Source organism: Aethalodelphis obliquidens, unplaced genomic scaffold (genome assembly GCF_003676395.1).
Source record: "Aethalodelphis obliquidens isolate GAN/ISIS:26980383/991018 unplaced genomic scaffold, ASM367639v1 scaffold11, whole genome shotgun sequence".
Lineage (NCBI taxonomy): Eukaryota > Metazoa > Chordata > Mammalia > Artiodactyla > Delphinidae > Aethalodelphis > Aethalodelphis obliquidens.
The window spans coordinates 33,924,595-33,948,747 of NW_020837955.1; the positions used below are offsets into that span (position 1 = coordinate 33,924,595).

General features: G+C 44.9%; 1 protein-coding gene and 1 non-coding gene across 7 annotated transcripts in view; both read left to right on the top strand.

Annotated features, from left to right (window-relative positions):
* The window catches only part of GRK5 (G protein-coupled receptor kinase 5), a 225,543-nt gene that overhangs the window by 20,386 nt on the left and 181,004 nt on the right, over nucleotides 1-24,153 (top strand). The window lies entirely within an intron of this gene.
* Nucleotides 10,198-10,270, top strand: TRNAR-UCG (transfer RNA arginine (anticodon UCG)). The gene has a single exon. It is a non-coding gene; the product is annotated as a tRNA-Arg (tRNA).

Sequence of the window (24,153 nt, forward strand, 5' to 3'; positions counted from 1 at the left end):
GAACCCAGGTCCCAGGGTCTGTTCCCTTTCAATCACCATGTTCCACTATCCCACCTTGGTGTTGAAAAAAATATTAATAAAAGTAGTTAATACTTACTTTGCATGTCTTATTTCCTTGAGTCCCTATCACAAATCTATGAGGTAGGTACCGCTGGTTAATCCCATTTTATAAACGAGGAAACTGAGGCACAGACCATTTAGGAATCCTAGCCAAGTCCCACAGTCAGTAGGAGGCAGAAATATATTTTGAGGTTGATTTTTTCAGATGGACTTGAAATGCTAGTATGCCTTAAATTTAATTTGGAAGCCCAGGATGGGTGATAACTATTTCCTAAATCTGGCTTTCATCGATTGTGATGTTCTTCATTTATTTAAAGAAATAAATCAGGAGAATGAACATTGTGGACAGAGACTAATCGTGACCTGATTTGTCTCTTATCATTGGAAAACCATATCCTGGGATTCACTAATGTGTAACTAGTTGGAAAATGTTAAAGCAAAAGGGTAAGATTTAAAAACAAAATCACACCATTAAGTCTATGTAAATTAGTTCCTCGGTGAAGAAAAAACCCAATGTACTACTGTTTGTGGGTGCTAGACGTGTTACAAATGCTGTGGAGCGGGAGTATGTGACAATTTTTTTTTTCATTGAGGGCCCATTAGAAGACACGCTCAGGCTGCTTAAACTCCCCCAAACTCGTGAATTGGTTCAATAACAAAATGTATGAATCATTTTAATATGAAGGTACAAGGACATATACTTGAGTAATTTCTGACACTTTTTTTTTTCTTTTTGAAAATGTGTTATATTTAGGATTTAGATTTACTGTTAGAATTAAAAGTGGATTTGGGGAGGCCAGGGCCTGTGCCTATTTATTGCTCTTTGTTGTGTACCAGTATACAGAAGGTGCTCAATAAATACTTTGGGGATGAATTATGAACCCAGGAGCACCAGGAAGCTCCTGAGGCTGGCTGTTGGCCAAAGGCTGATGAACAGTTTCGGTCCTAACAGGGATCCTATTAGGATTGTGCTATTGTTACCTCCATTTCACAGATGAGGAAATTGAGGCTTAAAGAGGATAAATAACTTCCCAGCATCCTGTGTCTTCTCAGTTGTTTAAACCAAGCAAGCGAAGATGATTCTTACATGCACTTTTCTGCTCTGTTGGGTCTAGGGCCCACTCCCCTGCTTTGAGTTTGGGAAGGAAGGTATAGGCCTTTGTTTTATAGGACTATTTATTTGAGTTACTGGTTTCTGCTCCATCACAGGGGCCTGCAAACTAGTTAAGAGCTTTATTCTCAGTGTATCTTGTATATTTTTATTGAGAAAAGGCCGCCGGTATTGTGTTCCTTTGTGCAGATGGTCACAGTGCCCAATAGTGCTGGGGCCCAGGTTGTAGCAGGGGCTATTTATCATTTAGTCCAGGGGTTGCAAACTGTTCAGCCCACACACTATTTTAAAAATCAGAATATTTCACAAAACATTCCCGACTTAAGACTTCTCTTAGAAAACTGGAAGTTCTGGCAATATGAAATAAGAGTTTTTATGTAGCAACATCTGTTGAGGGCCGCTACTACTGGCAGAATTTAAAAGTTCTGTGTCGAGAAGCAAGAAGAACTACAATCCTGCAGCCTGTGGAACAAAAACCACATTCACAGAAAGATAGACAGGATGAAAAGGCACAGGGCTATGTACCAGGTGAAGGAACAAGATAAAACCCCAGAAAAACAGCTAAATGAAGTGGAGATAGGCAACCTTCCAGAAAACGAATTCAGAATAATGATAGTGAAGATGATCCACGACCTTGGAAAAAGAATGGAGGCAAAGATGGAGAACATGCAAGAAACGTTTAACAAAGACCTAGAAGAATTAGAGAACAAAAAAACAGAGATGAACAACACAATAACTGAAATGAAAACTACACTAGAAGGAATCAATAGCAGAATAACTGAGGCAGAAGAATGGATAAGTGACCTGGAAGACAGAATGGTGGAATTCACTGCTGCGGAACAGAATAAAGAAAAAAGAATGAAAAGAAATGAAGGCAGCCTAAGAGACCTCTGGGACAACATTAAACGCAACAATATTCGCATGATAGGGGTCCCAGAAGGAGAAGAGAGAGAGAAAGGACCTGAGAAAATATTTGAAGAGATTATAGTCGAAAACTTCCCCAACATGGGAAAGGAAAATAGCCACCCAAGTCCAGGAAGTGCAGAGAGTCCCAGGCAGGATAAACCCAAGGAAAAACACGCCAAGACACAAAGTAATCAAACTGGCAAAAATTAAAGACAAAGAAAAATTATTGAAAGCAGCAAGGGAAAAACGACAAATAATATACAAGGGAACTCGCATAAGGTTAACAGCTGATTTCTCAGCAGAAACTCTACAAGCCAGAAGGGAGTGGCATGATATACTTAAAGTGATGAAAGGGAAGAACCTACAACCAAGATTACTCTACCTGGCAAGGATCTCATTCAGATTCGATGGAGAAATCAAAAGCTTTACAGACAAGCAAAAGCTAAAAGAATTCAGCACCACCAAACCAGCTATACAACAAATGCTAAAGGAACTTCTCTAAGTGGGAAACACAAGAGAAGAAAAGGACCTTCAAAAAGAAACCCAAAACAATTAATAAAATGGTCATAGGAACATACATATCGATAATCACCTTAAACGTAAATGGATTAAATGCTCCAACCAAAAGACACAGGCTTGCTGAATGGATACAAAAACAAGACCCATCTATATGCTGTCTACAAGAGACCCACTTCCGACCTAAGGACACGTACAGACTGAAAGTGAGGGGATGGATAAAGATATTCCATTCCAGTGGAAATCAAAAGAAAACTGGAGTAGCAATACTCATGTCAGATAAAATAGACTTTAAAATAAAGAATGTTACAAGAGACAAGGAAGGACATTACATAACGATCAAGGGATCAATCAAAGAAGAAGATATAACAATTATAAATATATATGCACCCAACGTAGGAGCACCTCAATACATAAGGCAACTGCTAACAGCTATAAAAGAGGAAATCGACAGTAACACAATCATAGTGGGGGACTTTAACACCTCACTTACACCCATGGACAGATCATCCAAAATGAAAATAAATAAGGAAACAGAAGCTTTAAATGACACAATAGACCAGATAGATTTAATTGATACTTACAGGACATTCCATCCAGAAACAGCAGATTACACTTTCTTCTCAAGTGCGCACAGAACATTCTCCAGGATAGATCACATCTTGGGTCACAAATCAAGCCACAGTAAATTTAAGAAAAATGAAATCATATCAAGCATCTTTTCTGACCACAACGCTATGAGATTAGAAATGAATTACAGGGAAAGAAACGTAAAAAACACAAACACATGGAGGCTAAACAATACGTTACTAAATAACCAAGAGATCACTGAAGAAATCAAAGAGGAAATCAAAAAATACCTAGAGACAAATGACAATGAAAACATGACAATCCAAAACCTATGGGAGGCAGAAAAAGCAGTTCTAAGAGGGAAGTTTATAGCTATACAAGCCTACCTCGAGAAACAAGAAAAATCTCAAGTAAACAATCTAACCATACACCTGAAGGAACTAGAGAAAGAAGAATAAACAAAACCCAGAGTTAGCAGAAGGAAAGAAATCATCAAGATCAGAGCAGAAATAAATGAAATAGAAACAAAGAAAACGATAGCAAGGATCAATAAAACTAAAAGCTGGTTCTTTGAGAAGATAAAACAAAATTGATAAACCATTAGCCAGACTCATCAAGAAGAAGAGGGAGAGAACTCAAATCAATAAAATTAGAAATGAAAAAGGAGAAGTTACAACAGACAACGCAGAAATACAAAGCGTCCTAAGCGTCCTAAGGAGACTAAGATTTCTCCTAAGGAGAAATACAAAGCGTCCTAAGCAACTCTATGCCAATAAAATGGACAACCTGGAAGAAATGGACAAATTCTTAGAAAGGTATAACCTTCCAAGACTCTACCAGGAAGAAATAGAAAATATGAACAGACCAATCACAAGTAATGAAATTGAAACTGTGATTAAAAACCTTCCAACAAACAGAAGTCCAGGACCAGATGCCTTCACAGGTGAGTTCTATCAAACATTTAGAGAAGCGCTAACACCCATCCTTCTCACACTCTTCCAAAAAATTGCAGGGGAAGGAACACTCCAGAACTCATTCTATGAGGCCACCATCACACTGATACCAAAACCAGACAAAGATATTACAAAAAAAGAAAATTACAGACCAATATCACTGATGAATATAGATGTAAATATCCTCAACAAAATACTAGGAAACAGAATCCAACAACACATTAAAAGAATCATACACCATGATCAAGTGGGATTTATCCCAGGGATGCAAGGATTCTTCAATATACCATAAATCAATGTGCTAAACCATATTAACAAATTGAAGAATAACAACCATATGATCATCTCAATAGATGCAGAAAAAGCTTTTGACAAAATTCAACACCCATTTATGATAAAAACTCTCCAGAAAGTGGGCATAGAGGGAACCTACCTCAACATAATAAAGGCCATATACGACATGATTCTCAATGGTGAAAAACTGAAAGCATTTCCTCAAAGATCAGGAACAAGACAAGGATGTCCACTCTCACCACTATTATTCAGCATAGTTTTGGAAGTCCTAGCCACAGCAATCAGAGAAGAAAAAGAAATAAAAGGAATACAAATTGGAAAAGAAGAAGTAAAACTGTCACTGTTGCGATGACATGATACTATACGTAGAGAATCCTAAAGATGCCAGCAGAAAACTACTAGAGCTACTCAAGAATTTGGTAAAGTTGCAGGATACGAAATTAATGCACAGAAATCTCTTGCATTCCTATACACTAATGATGAAAAATCTGAGAGAGAAATTAAGGAAACACTCCCATTTACCATTGCAACAAAAAGAATAAAATACCTAGGAATAAACCTACCTAAGGAGACAAAAGACCTGTATGCAGAAAACTGTAAGACACTGATGAAAGAACCTAAAGATGATACCAACAGATGGAGAGATATACCATGTTCTTGGATTGGAAGAATCAATATTGTGAAAATGACTCTACTACCCAAAGCAACCTACAGATTCAATGCAATCCCTATCAAATTACCAATAGCATTTGTTGCAGAACTAGAACAAAAAATCTTAAAATTTGCATGGAGCCACAAAAGACCCCGAATAGCCAAAGCAGTCTTGAGGGAAAAGAACGGAGCTGGAGGAATCAGACTTCCTGAGTTCAGACTATACTACAAAGCTACAGTAATCAAGACAGTATGGTACTGGCACAAAAACAGAAACATAGATCAATGGAACAAGATAGAAAGCCCAGAGATAAACCCACGCACCTATGGTCAACTAATCTATGACAAAGGAAGTAAGGATATACAATGGAGAAAAGACAGTGTCTTCGATAAGTGGTGCTGGGAAAACTGGACAGCCACATTTAAAAGAATGAAATTAGAACAATCCCTAACATCATACACAAAAATAAACTCAAAATGGATTAGAGACCTAAGTGTAAGCCCACACACTATAAAACTCTTAGAGGAAAACATAGGAAGAACACTCTTTGACATAAATCACAGCAAGATCTTTTTTGATCCACCTCCTAGAGTAATGGAGATAAAAACAAAAATAAACAAATGGGACCTAATGAAACTTGAAAGCTTTTGCACAGCAAAGGAAACCATAAACAAGACGAAAAGACAACCCTTAAAATGGGAGAAAATATTTGCAAATGAATCAACGGTCAAAGGATTAATCTCCAAAATATATAAACAGCTCATGCAGCTCAATATTAAAAAAACAAACAACCCAATCCAAAAATGGGCAGAAGACCTAAATAGACATTTCTCCAAAGAAGACCTACAGATGGCGAAGAAGCACATGAAAAGCTGCCCAACATCACCAATTATTAGAGAAATGCAAATCAAAACTACAATGTGGTATCACCTCACACCAGTTAGAATGGGCATCATCAGAAAATCTACAAACAACAAATGCTGGAGAGGGTGTGGAGAAAAGGGAACCCTCTTGCACTGTTGGTGGGAATGTAAATTGATACAGCCACTATGGAGAACAGTATGGAGGTTCCTTAAAAAACTAAAAATTGAATTACCATATGATTCAGCAATCCCACTACTGGGCATATACCCAGTGAAAACCATAATTCAAAAAGACACATGCACCCCAATGTTCATTGCAGCATTGTTTAAAATAGCCAGGTCATGGAAACAACCTACATGCCCACCGACAGACGAATGGATAAAGAAGATGTGGTACATATATACAATGGAATATTACTCAGCCATAAAAAGGAACGAAATTGGGTCATTTGTAGAGACGTGCATGCATCTGGAGACTGTAATACAGAGTGAAGTAAATCAGAAAGAGAAAAACAAATATTGTATGTTAGTGCATATATGTGGAACCTAGAAAAATGGTACAGATGAACCGTTTGCAGGGCAGAAATTGAGACACAGAAGTAGAGAACAAACGTATCGACACCAAGGGTGGAAAGCTGTGGGTGGGTGGTGGTGGTGGTGTGATGAATTGGGCGATTGGGATTGACATGTATACACTGATGTGTATAAAATTGATGACTAAGGGGCTTCCCTGGTGGCGCAGTGGTTGAGAGTCCGCCTGCCGATGCAGGGGACGCGGGTTCGTGCCCCGGTCTGGGAACATCCCACATGACGCGGAGCGGCTGGGCCCGTGAGCCATGGCTGCTGAGCCTGCGCGTCCAGAGCCTGTGCCCCGCAACGGGAGAGGCCACAAAAGTGAGAGGCCCACGTACCGTTAAAAAAAAAAAAAAAAAGGATGACTAATAAGGACCTGCTGTATAAAAAAATAAATAAAATAAAATTCAAAAATAAAAAAACAAAACTGGAAGTTTTGACAATATGAAATAAGAGTTTTTACGTAGCAACATCTGTCTACAGTTGTATATTGGTTGTCTATTTTGGGGCAAGGTTTCAGGCTCTACATTTCACCATAGACCCCACTATTCCCTCTTGCCTCATACCAAGTCCCCTTTACTCAATTATGTCACCTGACCAACCCCCAGTTTGGGACCCCTGTCCTTTTCCATAATATATTTGCCTTGAAAACTTTAAGTTATATAATAAAAACAAGTTCTTTTTTTTTTTTTTTTTTAAAAAGCAGTTTTGGGCTTCCCTGGTGGCACAGTGGTTGAGAGTCCGCCTGCCGATGCAGGGGACACGGGTTCGTGCCCCGGTCTGGGAAGATCCCACATGCCGCGGAGCGGCTGGGCCTGTGAGCCATGGCCGCTGGGACCGCGCGTCCGGAGCCTGTGCTCCACGGCCGGAGAGGCCACAGCAGTGAGAGGCCCGCGTACCGCAAAAAAAAAAAAAAAAAAATGCAGTTTTGCAGGCACAGGGTTCACTTAAAACATAATTTCAGCAGGCACAGATATAGTTCATTTAATGCTGAGAACTGGCAAGAACCCTGTATGAATACTTAGCAGTCGGAACGTGTTGGAGTGAAGGCCATGGCAGGCATTATCTGGAGTCTCCAGTATACTGAATGGAAGGGCTTCCTTCAAGGAAACAAAAAGTAACACACAAAGCTAAGTGACAGCAGCAGTGTTCAAGGGGAAGACCCTTAAACTTCTGGGCTACTGAAGGAGGTGGGGAGCCGGGGAAGGCAGGTGGAAGGGGAGAGACCCTCCCATCAGCTTCTCCCACTCCCCATGGGAACATTCCACGACAAAGGAAATGGAAGCAAGTGAGCTGGGAAATACCCAAGCTGAAGCTCCAAGGATGCTGTTTACAAGTTCTTACAGGAAAGAGTATTATGGGCGAGCTCTTAATGGGTTGTCTGTCTGTCAAGGGAAGAGAGGCTGCGGTGGGGGAGGGCTGGAGTTAACATGGAAATGGCTCAAGCACTGAATCTTGCATTTCCTGTCTTTCCATTTGCAATCTGCCTGGGGATTAAAAGGCCAGGAGGGGAGCCTGCTGAGCTGGGGAGGAAGGGGGATGTGTGTGTGTGTGTGTGTGTGTGTGTGTGTGTGTGTGTGTGTGTGTGTGTGTGTGTGTGTGTGTGTGTGTGTGTGTGTGTGTGTGTGTGTGTGTGTTCCTTTTTCATGTCCTGAGTATTTTCTGGGTGCAGAGAGGGCTTTCTGGCCTGCAGAGGAGAGGATGCCCCTTATAGTGGATGGAAGCTGCCCAGATGACAGGCTGGAAGATCAGATGTTACTGCTTTCCTGGGTGGAGGGTAAACTGGAAGGAGAGGTGCCTAGCCCTGAAGATCACAGTGAAAATTTGGACTAGCTCACCCTGGGGAGGTGGCACGATTTCCTCTGAAGTTTTAAAATAAAGGGCAGAGATTCGATTCCATCTGGAATGATGGGTGTGGCCATGCCTGGCGGCTGGGATGGACACAGTGATCTTCCCAGCCCTCTTTGTTCTGGGACTAGACACCCCACTCCTCACCGCCTGAGAAAATTCGGGGACTACAAAGGTTTAGTCTCAGCACATTAGAATTACTGCTAGAAAATAAAGATCCTTAAAGCTGGATCCTTTGGCTTCTTGGGCAGCAAACAGAGAAACACCTCCCTTCTGTTAGACACTCAAGCTCCAGTGTCATAGAGCAGAGTGAAGAGAATCTTCTTCTTTATTTAAAAGTGGACTGCATGGCGGTTGACTATTCCAGGGCCCGACATTAAATAACCGAATGCAGTTTGCTGTCTGGAAGTGGTTCGCCACGTTCTCCTGGGCCCCGTCGAGAAGTGGTGACCCCTGCAAAGAAGGGTGATAATGTGGCCAGTGTTAGGATTCATAGTGTCCCCTTTCATTCTTAAAAGGGTCCCTGTTTGGACAATAAGTTACATCGTCACTTTACCGTGAAAGAGCAGAAGACACTCAGTAGAAAACTTTGTTTGGGGAGGCAATGTTGAAACCAAGCCATTTGAAAAACATGATTTTCCACTTAAAAATATATATAGGGCTTCCCTGGTGGCGCAGTGGTTAAGAATCTGCCTGCCAGTGCAGGGGACACGGGTTCGAGCCCTGGTCCGGGAAGATCCCACATGCCGTGGAGCAACTCAGCCCATGCGCCACAACTACTGAGCCTGCACTCTAGAGCCTGCGAGCCACAACTACTGAGCCCGTGTGCCTAGAGCCCATGCTCCGCAACAAGAGAAGCCACCCAATGAGAAGCCCACGAACCGCAACGAAGAGTAGCCCTGCTCGCCGCAACTAGAGAGCCCGTGCGCAGCAACGAAGACCCAACGCAGCCCCCCCTACAAAAAAATATATATATTTATTTCTTTTTTGTAAAATCTAAATGATGTCTGCAACCTTCAGAGCCTGACTTCTTGCTCGAAAGAGAGGAAGGAAGTTTTGTTATTGAGAAAGCTCATTGACTAAAACCAAACAGAAAAACAAACAAACAAACAAAAAACAAAAAACCCCAGGGAGAATGAAGTAAAGGAACCTGGAGCTTCCTCATCAGAGGCCTGAACCATGCAGGGGCTGCGGGGGCTGAAAGGGGGCTTGTAGCAGCCTTCTGTCCACGTGGGCAGACGCCTCAGAAGCAGGGCCTTCTGTCCATGTGGGCAAACCCCTCGGAAGCAGGGTTTTGAAAGGAAAGAGGATGCAGAGAGGTTCATGACTTGATGCTGGCCAGCTGGAACATCCAGGATGCAGATGCCCAGGCCACAGGGCCCTGAGGTCAGAGGGAGCAGGCTGGTGCCGGACTCTCAGCCCTTTGCTGGGGCCACTGGTCCATCTGTGACCACGGTTGATTGCAAGAGTGTGGGTTAGCGGTTGAAAAACATCTGGGCTCTAGACATTTCTGTTAAAAGATAAACTGAGGGATATTAAAAATTTTAAGGGTTCATTGGAGCAAAAATCAGTTCCCATCGGGCAGTGCCAAACCAGAAGCACTTAGGAGTATTCCACTGACTGGGGGCTGGGGGGACTTATATAGAGAAACTGCGAAAGCAAAGAAAGGAAATGATTCAGTTGACTGAAGTGTAAAGCCCAGTTGGCTCTTTGTGATTGGTTGTCCTTAGCCTTTTAATTTCGTAACCTCGAAGCACTTACAGGCTTAGAATTTTGTTGGCTTATGTAGGCTGCCTCAGCCTAACCACCTCCTTCTTAATTAATGCAACACCAAAAAGAGCAAAAAGGACTTCCCTGGCAGTCCAGTGGTTAGGACTCTGCACTTCGACTGCAGGGGGCACAGGTTCGATCCCTGGTCAGGGAAATAAGATCCTGCATGACGCGCAGCGTGGCCAAAAAAATAAAAAAAATTCATGCAGCACTTCCTAGGCGGGGTGACCTATACCGAATCATTCTCTTGGTTTCCTCACCTATAAACTAGGGATGGTAACACCACCTATTTCCAGGGCTTCTGTGAGAACAAATGGAGGAGGGCAAAGCTGGGCTGGGCCATGCCAACCTGAGGGGTTGGCCTGTGGTCCGTTTGTGGTCACAAGGAGGGCTCTTTCCTGTGGGCAAAAGGGAGTAGTAACCCTCGAGCAACTTCGCTTTAGGGCCATGTGACAGGTGGCCTACAGTGCACTCTCTTCCCAGCCCTGTCTGCGGCTGATGGGTCCAATGAGGCTTCGCCAAAAGGTAGCTTTTCCTAACACGGGTCTTTCTTCAAATTCTGTCCTACGCTGCTGACCACACACTTCTCTGGGAGCGTCTTTTGCCAGAATGAAGCTGGCGTAACTGTAGAAAGAGGCAGTGTTATATATACGTGATTGTGAAAAATGCTGTAGTGACTGGCACTTAGGAAATATTCATTCATTCATTTAATTTATCCACCAACAAACAGGCACTGAGCCCTGCTCTGGTCCCAGGCACTGGGGCGACTGGGGTAGCCTGGCAGACATGGTCTCTGCCTTGATCTGGAACTTGCCTCCTTGAGGGAAAAGCTTGCAAAGAACACAGGTAACTTACCCTCTGTTAAAGAAAAAAATAAAGACTAAGAGACCAAAGATTGAGCACTAAGTGGGAAAGTTTTACTGCTTAGTGGGGAATCCGACAGCGTGGAGTCTTGGATGTGGGGGACGAGGTCTAGGCAGGGGAAGGGTTGCTGTCGGGCTTTCATAGCTAAACGCCCACAGGCTGTAACTCATTGACACTAGGAAGATAGCCTCGTGAGCATTGGTGCCCAGGCAATACCTGGGCTTGTTGGTTAGGTGGGCACCTGGCTGATTGGAGGTGGTCTCCTGCGTGACAGGGGCTGCCCATGGCATCATGGTACTCTGCCGGTTGTGTCTTGTGCCGTGTGCAAGATTTGCCGAGTCTGGACTGTGGCACCCAGTGGGGTCTGTGTTGTAGCAGTAGGCTGGGTAGCCAGGTCAGGTTTGTCCCATCTAATGGGTTATATACCCATTAAAGGTGAAAATTCTTAAGATAATGCAGAAACATGGAAAATAGTCTGTGAACTCTTAACTGCAAGGAGTAGAACATGAAAAGATCACAACTGCAGTACTCAGAAATCCTTGGGTAGCAAGTGACAGAAATGCAAATCTAACTAGCTTAAACAAAAATGAGAATTTGTGGCCTCGTGTGTCTGGGAATCTAGGGTATTGTTGGATTTCTGGGTCCAGGATTCAAACAATGTCCCTGGGGTTCTTTCTGTCCCTCGCAGCTCTGCTGGTCTCTCCTCCACTTAATTCTTGGCTGCTCAGGGGGTCCCATAGCAGCCCTCTTAGCAACCCCAGTGCAAAGAGAGCATCTTTTCGGAAAAGCAGCCGGAAAGTCCCGGAAGATACACTTTTTGGTAGCACGGTATCTCTTACCTGCCTGATGCCTGGAGTGGAGGGAAGGAATGATGGCAGGGGGTCAGGTTGAATGGCTGTCGGAGGAGGGGAGGAAGGAGGGCCACAAAGTGAAAACCACGACTGTCCACCCCAACTGTGTAAGAATAGGTGCCTCCTGGTAGTGCCAGAGACTCCTCGGTAACTTGTAGTCCTGGGTGGTAGGAGCTTGGGTTTTAAAGTTGTTTCCAGTCACAAAAATCACAGTGTTTAAAGAGAACAGTCTGACTCAGAATCGTCCTTCCTGTTACATTATGATTGGGGCCAAAATAGACATTTGCGTTTAAGCCTTGATCCTGTATACCAGGGTTTAGCAAACCTTTTCTGAAAAGGGCAGATAGTAAATATTTTAGGCTTGTGGCCTGGGTGGCCTCTGTGGTACTACTGAACTTGACCATGGTAGCTTGAAAGCAGCCATAGCCTATGCCTAAACAAATGGACGTGGGCCAGATTTGGCCCACAGGCATTATCTTGCTGACCCCTCATATAGATGTCTGAAAATCTTGTATTCAAATAGGCCATAAAACATTGCTCTGAAGTAAACTGTATGTTTGCAAACCACATATCTGATAAGGGATCAATATCCCCCCCAAATAAGGGACTCCTAGAACTCAATAGCAAAAACCCAATTAAAAAAAAGGCAAACGACTTGAATAGACATTTCTCCAAAGAAGACATACAAATGGCTGACAAGTATATGAAAAGATACTCAACATCTCTAATCATCAGGGGAGTGCAAATCAGAGCCACAGTGAGATAATACTTCACACCCGTTAAGATGGCCGTTATCAAAAAACAAAAAACAAAAAGTGTTGGCGAGGATGTGGAGAAACTGGAACCCCTGTGCCCTGTTGATGGGAATGTAAAACGGTGCAGCTGCTGTGGGAAACAGTGTGGAGGATCCTCAAAATATTAAAAATAGAACTACCATATGATAGCAATTCCACTCCTGGGTATTTATCAAAAAGAATTGAAATCAGGATCTCAAAGAGATGTTTGCACACCCATGTTCATTGCAGCATTATTCACTATAGCAAAGAGATGGAAACAACCTAAATGTCCTTTGACAGATGAATGGATGAAGAAAATGTGGTGCGCGCGCACACACACACACACACACCACACACACACACACACCGGTATATTATTCAGCCTTAAAAAAGAAGGAAGTCCTGCCACATGCGACAGACAACGTGGATGAATCTTGAGAACGTTATGCTAAGTGAAATGAGCTCTTCACAGAAGGACAAACACTGTATGATTCCACTTATATGAGGAAACTGAAATAGTCAAACTGATAGAAGCAGAAAGTAGAGTGGTTACCATGAGCTGGAGGGGAGGAGGGCAATGCGGAGTTGCTGTTTAATAGGTATAGGGTTTCAGTTATGCAAGAATAATTCTAGAGATCTGCTGTACACATTGTGCCTATAGTTAGCGATAAACAATACTGTATCGTGCACTTAAAAGTGTAAGAGGGTAGGGACTTCCCTAGTGGTCCAGGGGCTAAGACTCTGTGCTCCCAATGCAGAGGGCCCGGGTTCGATCCCTGGTCAGGGAACTAGATCCCACATGCGGCAACTAAGAGTTCACATGCCGCAACTAAATATCCCGCACGTGGCAACGAAGATCCAGTGTGCCGCAGCTAAGACCTGGCGCAGCCAAAAAAAAAAAAAAAATAGTGCCACAATGAAGGTTGGGGTGAATGTGTCTTTAAAACAAGAGTAAGAGGGTAAACATCATTAAAAAAAAAAAAACTATATCGGGGCTTCCCTGGTGGCGCAGTGGTTGAGAGTCCGCCTGCCGATGCAGGGGACACGGGTTCGTTCCCCGGTCCGGGAAGATCCCACATGCCGCGGAGCGGCTGGGCCCGTGAGCCATGGCCGCTGAGCCTGCGCGTCCGGAGCCTGTGCTCCGCAACGGGAGAGGCCACAACAGTGAGAGGCTTGCGTACCGCAAAAACAACAACAACAACAACAAAAACTATATACCTAAAGTAGATTGTATAACAGTTTATTTTCTGTTCCTAATGTGCTGGGAGAACATTTGGAAAACATAAAATTGATCCCACCACAAAAGCAAGGAATTAGAATTGCCCTGTTCAAAGGGGCAAGTGATGATCCATCTCGGATCAGTCAGCTGAAGAAATCAGTCATGGCCACATCGGAAGAGACGATGTCTGAAGGCTGCAAGATGGCTGGCTGGGTTCAAATGCTGGCTAGGATAGCTCTTCTTGCCAGTTTTAGCAATTCATGCAGTTGTGTCACGGATTTGAGACTAGCATGGCATGCCTAGTTGAGGTTTAAAGCTCCCTCCTGGACCCTCCAAGCCAGGTGTTGCTCAGGATTAAAAACATTCATTGTTTGGTCAGCCGAAGGCCCTCACAGCTCTGATGAGAATGTCACCTGCGAAGGACTGGGCTCCTCCCAGTTTGCATTTTAGCACCATCAGAGTCTGCTTCGGCAGCTGCTGTTTTAATGGGCACAGAGGGAGTGGCTGAGGGCCTCGTGGGGGGTCTGTTCCTGATGAGAAAAGTCTGGGGTCCTGGGGTCAGAGTGGGATCTTGGACCTTCTTACGTTCTGCAGATGTGATTGCATGGCACGCAGAGGCAACCTGGAGTGCAGAGTCCATGTGACCGTCTTGGGGTATCCACTCCACGCCTCCTACCGGGGCCAGGGAAAGGCAGAAACTCTGAGAACATTCCACTTGAATAAGATGCGTTTAATAAGAACAACGGGAAATGGTAAACCTGGCTTGGGGAAAGGGAATGTGCTCTTTCATGTAAAACAAACCAAAAATGTGACTGTGGGAAGCATCCAAAAAATAAGATGACCTGGAGGCTGGATTTAAAAATTGGCACTGGGGGAAATCTCGTTTCCCCAGTCGATGACTCCCCCTTTAGCTGTGCTCATGCCAGTGGAGCAAACCAAAATAACTTCATAAATTAAAGTTTATGCAGGGAAGAAAGCTAGGCCTGGACTATCACACACCAGATGAAAACCTTGACAGCTTTGTTTACAACCGACATCCTTGGTTTGAAGGTTAATGGTGTCTAGAGAAGGTTAGGTTGTACACATGTGCAATTAAAAAAATCACTATTGATAGAGAGAGACATAGCTGTGTTTACTTACTATAGTTTATGCCACCTTTGTTGGCTTGTTTGTTTTCCCTTCTGGAAAGAATGTCTTTGTCCTTCAGTAATTAATTATAACCAGGCTTTGTTTAGATCCAAGTACATGGAAACTGCTCAGAGAGCTCAAAGTATGTCAGTAGTAGTGCCTTGTAACTAGGACCTCAATTTTTTTTTCCTTTCATTATGCAAGAAATAGAAGGATGCATTTGGGATGTAAAAGGTTCAAATTACAGAGCAGCATACATTCACAGGAGAGCTCAAAACTCCCCTCACTGCCACCAACCCGCCGCCCTCACTGCCCATGAGGTTTCCTGTTCTTTCTAGAACTGTTTCTTTATGTTCACTGTTTATATGTCCACCAATAAGTGTGTATTTATGTATACATAATATACACGATTACTTTTATTTTTAATACACGTATGGGGTCATGATGTATATATATTGACGGACAACTTGCTTTTTTCACTTCACGTGTCCAGATCTGCTGCTGGTCAGTCCATGTGTGCATGACTTTTAATGCTGCAACACATCTCATAATATGCATGCGTAACTTAGTGAACCATTTATATATCCTTCCTTTTGCCGTTAAATGAAGTAATGAAGGCATGATATCACGACTGCCTTCTGGAGCTAGACTGCCTGGCTTTGAAATGGGACTTCACTTGAGGGGTCGGGGGTCAGGGGTGTACGACCCAGGGCGGGGTTGGCAAACTGCAGCCCTCTGGCCAAATCTACCCTCCTCATGTTTTTGTATGGCCCATGAGGCAAGAATGATTTTCTTATTTTCAAATGGTTGAAAAAGAAAATCAAAAGATAAATGTTTCCTGATACATGAAAATTATATGAGATTCAAACTTCAGTGTCCATAAATAAAGTTCTGTTGGAATACAGCCGTGCGCATGTGTTTACTGTTGGAATACAGCCATGCTCACGTGTTTACTGTTGTCTGGGGCTGCTTTCATGATGCGGCAGCAGAGTTGAATAGTTGTGACAGCAGCCATCTGGTCCACCTAAAATATTTACCATCTGGCCTCTTACTGAAAACATTTGTTGACCCCTGACCTAGGGCAAATTACTAAGCTCTCCGTGTCTCCACTTTCTATACCGTAAAATAAAGATAATAAAACCTACTTTGTTCAAATATAGTTAAAAAAAAACACAAAAAAACAAGACCTACTTTGTAGGGTGAAGTTACTTATCTATATCAAATAAATATCACATGTAGATTATACCAGATTATAATGTGTCAAATGTATGTGTATAAATTACATGTGAAACATTTAGAACTCTTTAAATGCTTCATAAAGGTTGGCTACTATTATACCATCGTTATTATCATTATCATAACTCTGTGCACGTGTGCAGGGACATTGCAGACACCAGAAGTGGACTTGATGGTGGAGGGATGTTGGTGAGTGCTACCGAATTGCTTTCCAGAACAGCTTTACCAATTTTTGCTCCCAGGAGTCCCTGCCGTCCCACATTTCTGACCAGCTGGATAGGGACTCACGGAGTAGATTAAAAAAAACCGAGTCTGCGAAGAGTTGGGTCCTTTTGGGCTCCAAACACACTCTTGAGAGGCAGAATTTCCCCTCTGAGTGCTGTGCCCAGATCTCTGGGTCGACCGTGCCTGGAAAGGTGTCCCCTCCAATCAGCATGAACTCACAGTTGTTGAGTGAGGGCCTCCTCTGTGCTGAGCCCTGGGCCTGTACATTCTCATTTTAAGTTTTCACAGCCACCTCTATTTTCCAGATGAAAACCGAGGGGCTCAGAGAAATTAACTGGCACAAGGTTCACAAAACTTTTGATGCCGCTCCCTTACTTCCAGGAAGGGATAAGGAGGTGTCAGACTCTCCATCCGCTCCCCTCACTTGCCCAAATCCGCATCTTGATAACTGGGTATGAGCTACGTGGAAAATTGGCAGTGAGCTTCAAAGGGAGTGGCTTAGTCACGGCCGCGTTTATCTCCTCCCGTTCTAAGTAAAGAGAATTTGTCATAGCGTACGTTACTATATTTTTCATGCCCCAGTGTCACACTTTGTGCTGCTCAGTCATGCTGGGAATGGTGCAGTTCTAATAGATAACCCCCCGTTGGGTAAAATGGCTATTTTTAGGCATCTCCCGGCACTCCTGTGAGGGGCCTTTGCAATAGCATTTCTCATGTTCCATCAGCGGTCTGCAAAAACATGAAGCAAATTTACCCAGATATTGTTGACCTTGTACATGAGGGGAAGAATGTTTCTGGTTTTGTGTGTGTTTTCCCTGACGAACATTTGCATTCTTTCCTTCTTCACTTCTTATTTTTTCTCATACTGACATTAAGAAACAACAGAAGGCCACTTACCCCACAATTTAAAACTTGGGATCTTAACCTGTACAGACAGTTGTTCTCTATGAGGAATGTGAAACATTTGACAGAATTTCCTGAAGGAATGAAGAGCCACAATCCCTTGATTAAAACCACGTTACGACAGAAATCAGGCCATATCCGAAAGCCCCTGGCAGAGGGCTGCTTATTTAATCAGATGAAAAAGGTAGCGCAAGTTGGATGTTTATGGCATCACCAGGGCCTTTCTGTGATGCTTAAACTTTTTAAAGAACGTACTGAGAACTTCCTCTTAAGGCTGTCTCTGCTCTGAGTTATTTTCGCAAAGGCTGGCCTTCCTTCCTGCATCCCAGTGACTGATAGTCATGGTAATAGATGAAAAGCCCAAACTTCCATTCTGACAGGCTGTGAACTTTTATCTGAAGTTGTAATTGTCAGGCTCCCCGTGTTATTTTCTTGCTGTCTTATACAGCGATGATGAAAGGGGCCTGGGGAAAAGTAACAGAAAAAGCCTTCCAGAAGGTATGTGCCTAAAACAGGGTTTGTCAACCTTATCAGTATCGACATTTGGGGCTAGATAATCCTTTATTGTGGGGTTGCCCTGTGCACTGGAGGGTGTTTTGTTTGTTTTTTTAAAAAAATTATTTATTTATTTATTTATTTATGGCTGTGTTGGGTTTTCATTTCTGTGCGAGGGCTTTCTCTAGTTGTGGCAGGCGGGGGCCACTCTTCATCGCGGTGCGCGGGCCTCTCACTGTCGCGGAGCACAAGCTCCAGACGTGCAGGCTCAGTAGTTGTGGCTCACGGGCCCAATTGCTCCGCGGCATGTGGGATCCTCCCAGACCAGGGCTCGAACCCGTGTCCCCTGCATCAACAGGCAGATTCTCAGCCACTGCGCCACCAGGGATGTCCTGGAGGGTGTTTAACAGCATCCCTAGATGCTAGTAACACTCCTGTAGTTACGACAGCCAAAACTGACTCCACACACTGCCAGGTGTCCCAGTGTTGAGAGCCACTGGCCTTGATCTTGGTGGTCTTGAACTTGCATCCTGCTCCTTTGCCCTGTGCATCTCCCACTTGCAGCTCTCCCATGAACAGGAACCTGTTTTCTTCATCCTACCCTTACTGCCTTGAGATAGTGCTACATCTGGACAGGTGTGCCAAGCTCGCCCAGGCCCGGGAACCTGGAATAAGGCATTTCGCTTGAAGTGTTGCAGCCAGCACTCTCCCTGGCAGGTCCCTGTCGCTGCTTGTGCTGCAAGGTATGCTGATGGGCAGGTGTGTCAGTAGTAAGACCGTCTTGGAGACAGGTGTGTCGAAGGGAAACTATCTGGTCGGTGTGGGGTGGAGCCTGGCAGCCCCAGCTTCTGGTCCTGATGGCGGGGGCAACTGATGGATCACCACGCTCTGATCCCTGGCAGCCCAGGCCTGTGATAGACAGAGAGCTGCCCTGCTGTTTCCCCTTTTGGAATCTGAGGGCAGAGATGGTGAAACTCCTGAGAGAGGCTCAGCTGGATCCCAGTGAGCGGGAACACAGCCTTTCCCAGGGCCGAGGGGCGGGCGGTTCTATGAGTGCCTCTCTCTGGGACATATGGTTCCACCAGCCCCCAGAGCACCCAGACACCTGGGTGCAGTGGCTACACTGGGGCACTGGGGGAAGAGCACTGGTCCAGGAGTCACGTGGCCTGAGTTTGGTTTCCATTCTACTCCGAGTAGCAGTGTGACCTTAGGCAAATAGAGTCTTCCCTCTGTCCTCATGTTTCCCATAAAGCCACCTTCCTGTGTTCCTGTAGAACATTCTTCACTTCTGTTTTCTCCTGACTTACAGGCAAAGGTGGGATTGTTGACAGGTGGAATTGTGGCCTTATTGAATTTGATTTTAGTTGTGAGTTCCTGACTAGTGGGGTTCAGTGAGGGGCTTGGGGGGGCTCATTCATTGTTTTTTGCCTCATGTTTATGGGGTCTTGGAGGAGAGCCCAATAAGTAGCATTTCTCTTTCCTGAAGAAATTGAGAGATGAGACCCTGGTTGCGGGTTTGAACTTTGGAACTTGTCCAGATATATTTATCAAGTAAGTCATCTTCTTCCCCTGGAGCCAGTAAATCAAGTGTCCCAAAGGCCAGGAGTTTTTAGGGAAAGTGCTGGACACTGGAGGGCAAGGGTCATGGTCAGTGTGGACTGTGAAGGCCCTGTCCTATGCCCGGTAGGGGATGCTGGCCTGGCTTTCCTTGACCATCTCATTGCTCCAGGCTGGTTTCAGATCCTGGCTGTCCTGACCTGCTGGTGAGGGAGTACTGCTGTCATATCCTTCTGAGCCTGGAGACAGCTCAGTGGTGACAGCCCAGGGACGACGCAGTGGTGTCCACACCACCCAGTGCCCCTCTGAGCTCAGTGGTAGAGCTCAGTAGTGGAGTAGATTACATTGGCCCTTGGTGGAATTCCCAAATTCCAAGGAAGAGCGTGGGGGATTGGGCCAACCATGAACTATCTCAGGTTCTGGGGTGCATCAGAAAACCTGCCACACCAGGTCACTGATGTCTGCTCCTCTCGGCGTCATGGTCTCCACAGCCCCCTGGACCCTGCCTTTGGAGGCCTGTGGAGGAGCGGGACAAGCCTGCACTCTGTGTTCCCCCTTTAACTGGAGGCTTGGAGTCCTCGAGGCAGCTGCTCTGTTTTATGTGTCCCATTGACTGAGTCCAAGCTCTGCGTGAGCCTGGTCCCCGAAGTGTGATGTGTGGCCTCTCCAAGGCTGGACCAGCATCCCAGCTCTGTCCCTGGCGCACACCCAGCTTGCTTGGAGGTCATATAGCTCACCATAAAAATGGTGTGAGTGGCCAGCTCTTTCTTCACTGTGGCTCTGGGCAGCCCAACCCAGCTTTAGGGTGGATGCGAGGCCTGAGAGTGAACTTCTTTGTGGATAATGACACAATTCCAGAAAAATGCAGCATCTCCCGGATCCAGCTTCTGGAGCTTGGCCTGGGGAGGGGGGCCTGGAGGATTCTTCGTGTTTGGGCTCTTGGCGGTTCTTTGCCCCAGGGGGGATGTGTGTGTGTGCATGTGTGCATGCTTTTTCACAGGACACATTATTTTCAGATGCTTGTGTGGACAGTTTTTGGGAGTCCCCTGGGGAAAAGGAAAAAGTACAGAATGCTGTGACACCTGATGGAAAATATTATGCCTTAGTCAATGGAGCTGATGTGTCTCCTCTGACTCTTGCCTTTAGACTAAACCAAACCTCAGCCAGAAAGGATGAGGCACACATGGAGCCTTCTGGGCTGGTGACTGTCCCTCTGCAGTGGCACTAAAGCGCCTTGGAAAAATGCTTTCAGAACCATACAGTGCTTGAGTTTGGGGGAGGTGCCGAACGGTCATCTTGGCCAAATAACTCTTTTTAAGGGAAGAGGAAACTGAAGGCCAGGGAAGACCTACGACCCACCCAGGGTTGCACAACTAGAGCTTGAATCCTGTCTCTTGAAACCCAAAAGAAGGTTTTGTCTATCCTGTGCTACTTGAGTCTTCAGACATATATTGTGACAAGTTTTAGACAGGATTTTAATTTCCACTCTGGTCTCATTTGTTCAGTCACTCTGAGCATCACACGTGCTCCAGGGACTGTGGACATAGAGGTGAGCAAGGCGGACCTGGTCCTTGTGCTCGGGGGGTTCCCAGTCTAACGGGGAAAACGGCTGTGAACAAGACACCACGTGTGAGATGCGAGCAGAAGCAGAGTCCCAGCTCCAGGAATCACCCGTCACCCCCCAGACCCCACCTTCCATCCTCCAGGCCCTCTCTGCTCTTTGCAGAAAGGCTCTCAGTATCAGAGAATTTAGGGAACTTACTTACGGTCGGCATGGCCGGGTCGAGGCCTGTGGGTCTGGGGAGGTGACACCGGGCCGCAGCACACCCCTCTCCTCCCCACTCCCACCCCGACCCGTCCCCTAGCCTTCTGAGCCACTTTCCTTGGACTCTGGCCTAGTGGCTGCGTCTCTGGTTATGAGTGTTTGGCCTTTGAGCATATTCCTTTTCTTTCCTTTTTTAAAAAGATTGAGATATAATTCACATATCACAAAATTCACCATTTAAAGTGTACATTTCAGTGAATCTCAGTGTATTCACAATGTTGTGCAACCGTCAACACTATCTCATTCCAAAACAGTTTCATCCCAAAAGAAGCCCTACACCTGTGAGTAGTCACTCGCCATTTGCCCCTGTTACAGCTCCTGGCAATCTGTGTCCTCTCTTGCTGGACATTTCACATAAATCGATCATACAATATGTGGCCTTTTGTGTTGGGCTTCTTTCACTTAGTCTGACATTTTCAGGGTTCATCCATGTGGTAGCAGGTGTCAGGACTGCATTCCTTTTGGTGGCCGAGTAATATTCCGTTGGGTGGATGTATCACATTTTGTTTATGTATCTGTTGATGCCCCTTTCATTTTAACTCTAATCACAGCCTCCGATGTCTACTTGTGTTCTCTGGTGAGTGTTTGGAAGTTGTTTCTAATTTGTCTAATGGAAACTTTGGTCAACAGTCTCCCCTTGGTAGGCTGGCTGTACTGGCCTAAGGAGAAGCTAAAGCAGTGATTCTGAATTGGGAAGGGGAATGTCCTCTCCCCCAGCTCCCCAAATCTGACATGACTCCCCCGGGGGCACTGTGACAGGTGGGAGTACGTCATATCTCGAGAGTGTTGGGGCAGAGTGGCTGAGTCCGTGGATGAGGGGATGCTGTAGATGGGCTGGGCTGCCTGACCGACTGGCCTGCATGTCTTTATTTACATCTCACCTGAGCTGCCGTGACGGGTTATGGTGCAGCCAGTCCAAGAGCATGTTTGGGGCCCTTGCTTAGAGTATTGTCTTTATTATCTTTTATTTTCCCCATTTATTTCATTAAGATGTAAACTTCACCTTTTAAAATCGCACGGTCTGTACATTTTAAGAAATACATGTAGTCATATAAGTACCACCGCAATGAAGAACATTTTCGTCACCCTCTGAAATTCCCCCAGATTCCTTTGTAGTCATCTCCTCCCCCAGCCCCAGCTTCTGGTAACCTCAGATTTATTTTCTGTCCCTGTGTCTTGTTGTTACAAGAATATCACAAATGAAATCACACAGAATGTAGCCTTTTGAGTCTGGCTTCTTTCACTTCGCATAATGTATTTGGATTCACTGTGTTGCCATGTGTATAAGTTCCCTTTTATTTCTGAGTAGTATTCCATTGTTTGTTTATCTGTTCCCCAGTTGAAGGACATTTGGGTTGTTGCCAATTTTTGGTGACTATGAATAAAGCCACTATAAACATTCATGAACAGCTTTCTGTGTGAACATAAGTTTTCATTTCCCTTGGGTAAATATCTAGGAGTGGGATTGCTGGGTCATATGGTAAGTGTATGTTTAACTTTATAAGAAACTTCCAAGCTGTTTCCCAAAGAGCTGTAGCATTTTGCATTCTCACCAGGGATGTATGAACGTTCATTGTCTTTTATTACATTCTAGTCTCCAAATTGATCAGAGCCAATATATGCTTGGCATTTTTCGTTGCAAGGTACAAAGACCTACTCTGTTTACCTTACCTGTTTTAGTTCAGATTCTCCCAGAAGTAGCCTCTGAGGCAGTGATTTGAGTATAAGTGGTTTATTTGGGGGATGGTCCCAGGAAACACCAGCAGGGCAGTGGAGAGGTGAGAGGAAAACAAAGGAAGCCAAAAAAGGGTGTTCCATGGAGCAGTTTGCCATTTGGGGCAGCTCGTGCTCTATCCCACTAGGAACTCTGAGAACCAGTACAGAACACACGCCTGAGGTTTCTCCCACACGAGGAGCGAGACAGCTGGGTTCTGCAGACCATCTCCCATGTCACGGGCTGAAGGCTGCTGCTGGGGTCTTGTTCGTGGCGCTTGTAGCTGCCCCGGGTGCAGGGACAGCTGACTTTGGCAGACAGAGTCACAGGTGAAGGGTATTTGGAAGTCAGGCCAACCTGTGACAGTCAAGGTGTGCGCTCCTCAGGTAGTAGACATTTCCTTCCAGCCGCTCCCCATCTCCCTCTCTCAGCACGGCTGTTGCCACTGGTGGCTCTCGCCACTGGTGGCTTCCCTCTCTGCTTTGTAATTCTGCTGTTGTGTCTCTTCTTATGTTCCCACTACAACTCACTGACTGTTGAGTTCAGACTCCCCAAAGAGAGAAACTGGCTGACGAGTTAGTTACTGCCTTTTTACTGGGCAAAGTCCTCAATTTAGATCATCCTATAGACCTTCTGGCCATCCTTCGACTGCCCTTGGGTTAGGTGGCCTGGTCTGGGCCACTCAGCTGTGACCAGGGAGGTGAGTCAGAGAGTTTGGAGAAGCGCTGTCCAATAGAACCTTCTGTGATGATGGAAATGTTCTGTATCTGTGCTACCCAATATGGTAGCCCCTAGCCACAGAGCGCTATTGAGCACTGGAAATGTGGCTGGTGCTACGGAGGAACTGAATTTTTAATTTAGCTTAATTTTAATTAATTAATATTCAACTTCAGATAGTGGCTAGTGTACTGGACAGCGCCATTCTAGACCATGGGCCACGAAGTGGCCTTGACCTTTTTCTCTAGCATATAATGTGATATGTGATATAACCTTTTCTAGAGGTCAGTTTTTTAAAAAGCTAATTAATATCTGATCCAGAATCTGTGGGATTCTGATTCTGAATCTTTTAAACTCTTGTTTCCCCCATCTGCTTCAAGAATGGGAAGTACCATCATTTTAGGCAATGAAGTTAAAATTGACCCAGTGATTTTGGGGGGGGGTATGATCCTGTTATCAACCTCCTTTGATATATTTACATTTTATCCTCAGAAGTTCTCTTTAATTCTGTGACTCACTCTGACCTC